General features: G+C 51.3%; 1 long non-coding RNA gene across 1 annotated transcript in view; it reads right to left on the reverse strand.

Annotated features, from left to right (window-relative positions):
* The window catches only part of LOC309859219, an 82,358-nt gene extending 77,612 nt beyond the window's left edge, over positions 1–4,746 (reverse strand). The window contains exon 1 of the long non-coding RNA XR_014308616.1: positions 4,581–4,746. This is a non-coding gene — a long non-coding RNA (uncharacterized lncRNA). The remainder of the gene's footprint in view (positions 1–4,580) is intronic.
* Positions 4,747–6,000: the final 1,254 nt, after the last annotated feature.

A 6,000-nucleotide genomic window follows, 5' to 3' on the forward strand; every position in this document is an offset into this window, starting at 1 on the left:
GTTTTCTTTTCCTATTGGACACATTTTCTTTTCCTATTGGACACATTTTTCAGTACCGAACATCTGACTGGCTCCTGCTCCCAGTCTGGCAACATTCCCCTTGCTTCAAGGTTTGTTTATATTTCAGGCTACTTCCCTATCCTGGTATGGGAGGCAATCTGGCCCAGAGGAAAAAACAGTGGAAGAGGAGCCCAAGAATTCTGGGTTCCAATGGTGTCTCTCAGCCATTATGTTTACATGCTTCCTTCAATCTGACTTGTTTTCCAATCTGTAAGTGGGGAGAATTGACTATTCTACTACTAGAATCCAATCAATCCAACAGTCATTTTATTTTCCTCAAAACAGTTTCTGAAAAGAGCAATTCCATGGAGAGTTTAGCATTATGTATACTTCCCAATTCTCTTCACAAAGAATGTAAATGTTCAAGGTAATATTTCCAATAAACTAAAAAGACAAAAAAATAACCAACAACAATAAAACCTTTCTCTGAAATCCTGAACTATATCTCTTTCTCCATATCTCCTGTTTAGGAAAAAAATAAAAATAATAACAGATACTGTTAGGATATTTAGGCCTTGGGATATCAATGACAGAGAACTTTGTATTATGAAAAGGAAGAATCTGGCTTTCATTTGAAGGGTAACACATAGATTAGTAACATTACATACTCACTGCTGTTCTAAGCACTTGGTGTTAATTCCTATAATGGTCTCCACAGTCATAGGTGGTGGGTACTGTTGTTTTATTATCAAGGACACTAAAGCATGGAGAAGTCAGAGAGGTTGGTCAAGTCCACACCGCTGGCAGGGCTGGAGGAACTAGGGTCTGAACTCAGGCAGTCTAGCACCCAAGTCCAGACTTCTAACTACCTGTTATGCCACCATTCAATTTTAAGAATCTCTGCTTATCACAGTTGGTAACAGACAACCGTAGTAATGCAATTTCTGAATACCTACTTAAAGAATACTTTGACAGCACAGACAGATGTGAACATACTGACCAATACCTATCATGAAGTCCCAAGTGTTCAAAATGTCTATCATCAGCCCAATGCCCTATTGATAACACAATACTCATTTTGTTTTAGCATCTGAACCTTGAGAAAAATCTATAACTTGCTCCTGCCAGAAGTCTATTCCATTGTTCCCTGTTAAGTTTTACAACCACCGCGAGAGATAGCTGGGATCACCCCCCACACAGAGGCAGCAGTGTGCTGCCACACAGGCCCAGGAACCAGAAAGCTTGGATTTAAATCCCAGTTCTAGGGGCACCTGGGTGGCTCAGTTGGTTACCTATCAACTCTTGACTCAGGTCATGATCTCCAGATTGTGAAGATGAGGCCCACATGGGGTTCCATGCTGATAATGGAGCCTGCTTAGGATTGTCTCCTCCTCCCTTGCCCTCTGCCCCTCCCTGCTCATGGGCACTCTAAATAAATAAATAAATAAATAAACAAACAAACAGACAGACCCTAATTCTATAACTTATTGGCTTTGTGACCTTGGACCAGTTACCACCTCTGTGGGCCCCAGTCTCTTTATCAATCCAAGGGGAACAAAAATACAACTATCAACCTATGGTTACTCAAAGATTATTCATGGTTATTTAAAGATTAAATAAACTAATGCATGCAAAGTGCTTAAAAGGGTACCTGACTCTTAGTAAGTGATCCAAAAAGGTAAACTATTCTTTTTTTTTTATTTTTTATTAATAGAAGAAGTGATTTACCAAACATCACATAGTCAGGATTCCATCATGGCCTTCCAACGCCAAATATCCTCTCTCCTTAGCAGGACTCCATCCTCTGACCAAAAACTACCATTCCCATGAAGTCCTGTTATCTGTCAAAGGGCCCAGAGAGATAGTTTTCCCTATCAAATTGTTGGAAGAACATACAAAGTAGATAATACTGTCCTTGCTTTGCAAATAACAAAACGGAAGTTCTGAGAGGTCAAGAGATTTATCCTCAATTACTTAACTCACCCAGTGCATGTTCTTCACAGTAAGCCCTAAATAATTCTGAAAGTTCCTGACAACAGCCTTCAATGTGGGCAATTTTTTAAAGTGCCATCTAAAAGATATAAACTGTGATGTTCTTGCTTTGTTAGTTTTAGTAGTTTGAGAGAGGGATTAAATTCCTGCAAAAACCAAAATGTTTGACTTGAGTGAATTATCAAAATGAAATGTTGCTTCAATTAGATTCTTCATCTGCCTGGAGGGTGGCTCCAGGCATCCATATATCCACCAAATGCAATTTTTAGGAAGGGTCCTATCAGGTACCAAGCCAACCCCCATCCCTTTAAGGGAAATGACTTTGGAGGGCAGAGGGGAGTGAAGTAGCAGATTCCTCTCTGGCCTGGGGAAGAGAACAGAACAGTAAGTGATGGCATCTCTTCCCTGCAGCCTCCTACAGTGGTGTGTCTTGCAAATGAAACATACTGTGAAACAGCTTGTGAGATGAGCTTCATCAACAATAAGTAATTTTTATCCAGATTCTATTGTTGAATACAATTAACATGATTAAATGTTTCAAATATGCCTACTCAGACCTTAAGCAAACCATCAAGAAAAGAAAAAAGAAAAAAAAAAAACCTAGTAAAAATCATCCCCTAAATCTGCTTTAGGAGGAGATTTAATTGCCAACTTGATGCTTAGAACTGAATTCCTACTTGACAGTGGCACTGCTCCCAAGAAAACTGTAGCAACACATTTGCACTTCTCACCGCGGCCTCTGCTCTCATCCCTGCCAATCCCCTGAGAGTCAGCAAATAGTTACAATGTCAGTCTTTCAAATCACTGCATTTAGAACTTCCCAAACCTTTAAGAGGGCCTCTGTGTATGGAAAAGAACAATAGCACTTCAAAAGCTATGTCTGCGAGTTCTTCAATACTCCATTTGAATGCTGGGGTTTCAATCAAGGACAACAGCAGACAATTTCTGATAAGAAGTTGACTTTTACACAGTTCTGATTAGGTTGCCGCGGGCGAAAGGGAAAGGGTCAAAGCTTTCAGCCTTGGCTTTCACAAAGTAGCCAGTGTTTTTCTTATCCGCCCAGCGCCCGGACAGAAAAAGACTCACTCGCTTCCGCAAGCTTTCCACTCGCGGCTCTTCCTAAAGGATCTAAGTCCAGGCGTGCCTGAGTCTCCAAACTTACCCGCCAGGCACCGACCCACGTGGGCACGCAACCACGCTCGCCAACAGTTGCCGGAGCTCACGGATGCCCGCGCTGGGTCGGCGCCCGTTCGCTGAGCGCCCCCGGCCTCCCTACCCGCATCCCATTCCTTAAGACTCTCCCAACCCAGGCAGACGTGCCCTGGCAGACCCCCAACAATGAGGACTTGTGTGGTGCAGTTGGGGGTGGCGGGTAGTTTAGAGTGAAACATACACAATCTGGCGGGTCCGGGAGCAAGCAACGCAGGAGCCAAGTGGCATCAGCCTCTCCAAGCAGATTTCCCTTGCGCCGACTAGCTCTTCCCCCACCCGGTCAGGTCACCAGCACCACCAAGGGAGGGGAGCGGGGAGGGACGGGCGCCTTAAAAAGTGCAGAGAAAAGACTCGCCCTCCCACCAAGGGTCACAATAATACTCTGCCGGACGGGGACGGAATCAGCCGGGGAAGGAGGGTCCCGGCAGCAGCAACCACCTCCGTTTTGAAATTTACTTTGTACACTCATCCCAAGGCTCCCTTCCGACGAGCGACACAATCTCCCCCATCTCTGTCTCCCTGCGTACAGATTCTCTCGGCGGTTGAGCCCTCCGATAGCGCTTTTTAGGAGCCGAACCACGGGGATTTTAAAGTTTCCCCAGTAGGAGAAAAAAAGAAAAAGAAAGAAAGCAAAAACAGAAACAAAAGCCCTGAGTTCTGGTTCCCAGGCACAGCATCCAGTCTGGAACCTAAACCAAGGGGGCGGGCCAGGGAGGAGAGCCATCGGGGCTGCGGGGAGCCTGGGGAATGGGACAGGGGGGAGCAGCACAGAACGGAGTCCACGGAGGACTCGGGAACGGCTTGGGTCCGGGGAGACGCGGGGTCCAGCTCTGAGGGTGTTTGCGAAAAGGTAGGGGTTATAGGAGAAACCCGCTTGTTCGACGGTTGCGGGCAGAGCCGTAGCTCTACAGATGAGTGGGGAAGAGGGTCCGGCCGCGGGAAGCCGCTCGAGAGGCCGGGAGATGGGCTCCGGAGCAATGGGGAGGTTTTGGAGTGGAAGGGAGGGCTCAAAGGTGGATAGAACCGGGTTCGCGGCAGGGAGGAGGGAGCAGCCGGTCTCGGAGAGAGACGAGTGTTTGGGGTGAGGACGTCTGGAAAGAAGACGCGCGCGGTCAGAAGGAGACTAGGGGTGGTCAGGGAGAGCCAAAAGGAAGGAGGAGAGGTCGCTCCTTTTCTCCCAGCAGAAAGAGGGAGCGGGCGGAAAACTGCTGTCGCCATCCTCGCAACACCCCAGCCAAACTCCCACGACGGGCGCGCCCAGGAGCCCTCTTCTGCGCCCGGAGCCCCAGCGGTGGCGTCTGGCACCCGGTTCCCCTCTCCCCCCGGCACCTGCTGGCGCTGAACTCAGAGCTGCGCCGGGCCCCACCGCGACTCACCTCCGCTCGCGGACAGCATCCTCCTCCGCTGTCGCAGCCGCGCTGGAAGCGGCTCCCCATGCACGGCGGGCGACACACTCAGGCGCGCTCTCCAGCCTGGGAAAGCCCCGGCGAGCGCCGCGCAGGGTCCATTCTCCCCAGGAGCCACCAGCCTGCGTCAGCGCCGGGGGAGGAGAAGGCCGCCCGCGCAGCCCCGACTCCTCCCGCGGCCTCCGCCCCATCCGCCCCCGCGCCCGCCCAGCGCAGGGCAACCTAGCTCACCTGCTGGCTCCCCTCTCTGCCTCTCCGCCGCCTGGCCGCCGGGCCGCTCGCCTGCGGCGCGCCCTCGCCCGGGGCCTCCTCTCTCCGGCTCTGGCTGCGGCTCCGGCACTCGCCCCCGCTCTCGCCCGGACGCTGTCCGCGGCGCCTGAGCGCGCTCCGCGAGCTTAGCCGAATCATGGCGGCCGCGGGGTGGAGGAGGCAGAAGGAGCGAACAAGCGAGCGGGTGCGCCTCGATTCGCGGTCGCGCCTCTGGAGCCCCTGCGCTCACTCCGCATCCCGGTGCGGAAGGAGGCGAGCGGAGCTGAGGGCTTGGGGTCCCCTCCAGGGCTTGGGGTCTCCTCCCCAGCCGCATCGCGCCGAGCGGGGGAGGGAGGGAAAGGGTCAAAGCTTTCAGCCTCGGCTGAAAGTAGCCAGTGTTTTTCGCCACCGTCCCCACCGACCACAGCGCCCTCCCGACCTGCCTCATTTTTCCCTAGGGTCTACTCTTATCCAAGCCTCCAAACTTCTCACGCATTCCCAAGGGTAGAGCGACCTCGGGTGAGAGCCAGAGGCGGGTTTGGCGAGGGCCCGCTGCCCCCTCGCTCCTTCGCGGGAGGGGCCGCTAGCTCTCAGCGGCCAACCCTGGTTAGGCAGACCCGCCTCTCCACTGAGGCTCCACTGGGCGAGGAGAAGGGAGAAGGCTTGCATCGCTCCCGTGGCCCTCAGTCCTAGGGGCTCAAGCCCCTGAAGGTATGCGGGCTGGTCTGCTCGCCCACTCGCGTTCTTAGAATGCTCGGCAGAAGACAATCTGCAGATTCAGTTCGAACACGCGGCCTGCAAGGGAGAAGGCCCCAGCCAGTAAACAGTTGCTCCCTCCTTCTGGTCCTAGTTGCACAGAAGACTGTTTTGGTCTGAAAGTCTTGTATCCTGAGATTGGGTTTAACTCCAGTAAATGTCTGGTATGGTATAACCTGTCTCCAGACGCCGGAATGCCAGGTGTGGGAGAGAGAAAAAAACCTGATCAAGGGCTGCCCATGGGAACAGGGCCAAGAAAGGAAGAAAAGACAGGGAACAGTTCCTCAAAAAATTGATTTTTTTATTCTTTTGAGGGGCCACACTCCTGTCCTCCAGCTGTATAATAATAAAGCTAATGTGGCAGATTTGGGTTTTGGGGTTTTTT

The sequence above is a fragment of the Mustela nivalis genome (genome assembly GCF_964662115.1).
Source record: "Mustela nivalis genome assembly, chromosome: 2".
NCBI classification, from domain to species: domain Eukaryota; kingdom Metazoa; phylum Chordata; class Mammalia; order Carnivora; family Mustelidae; genus Mustela; species Mustela nivalis.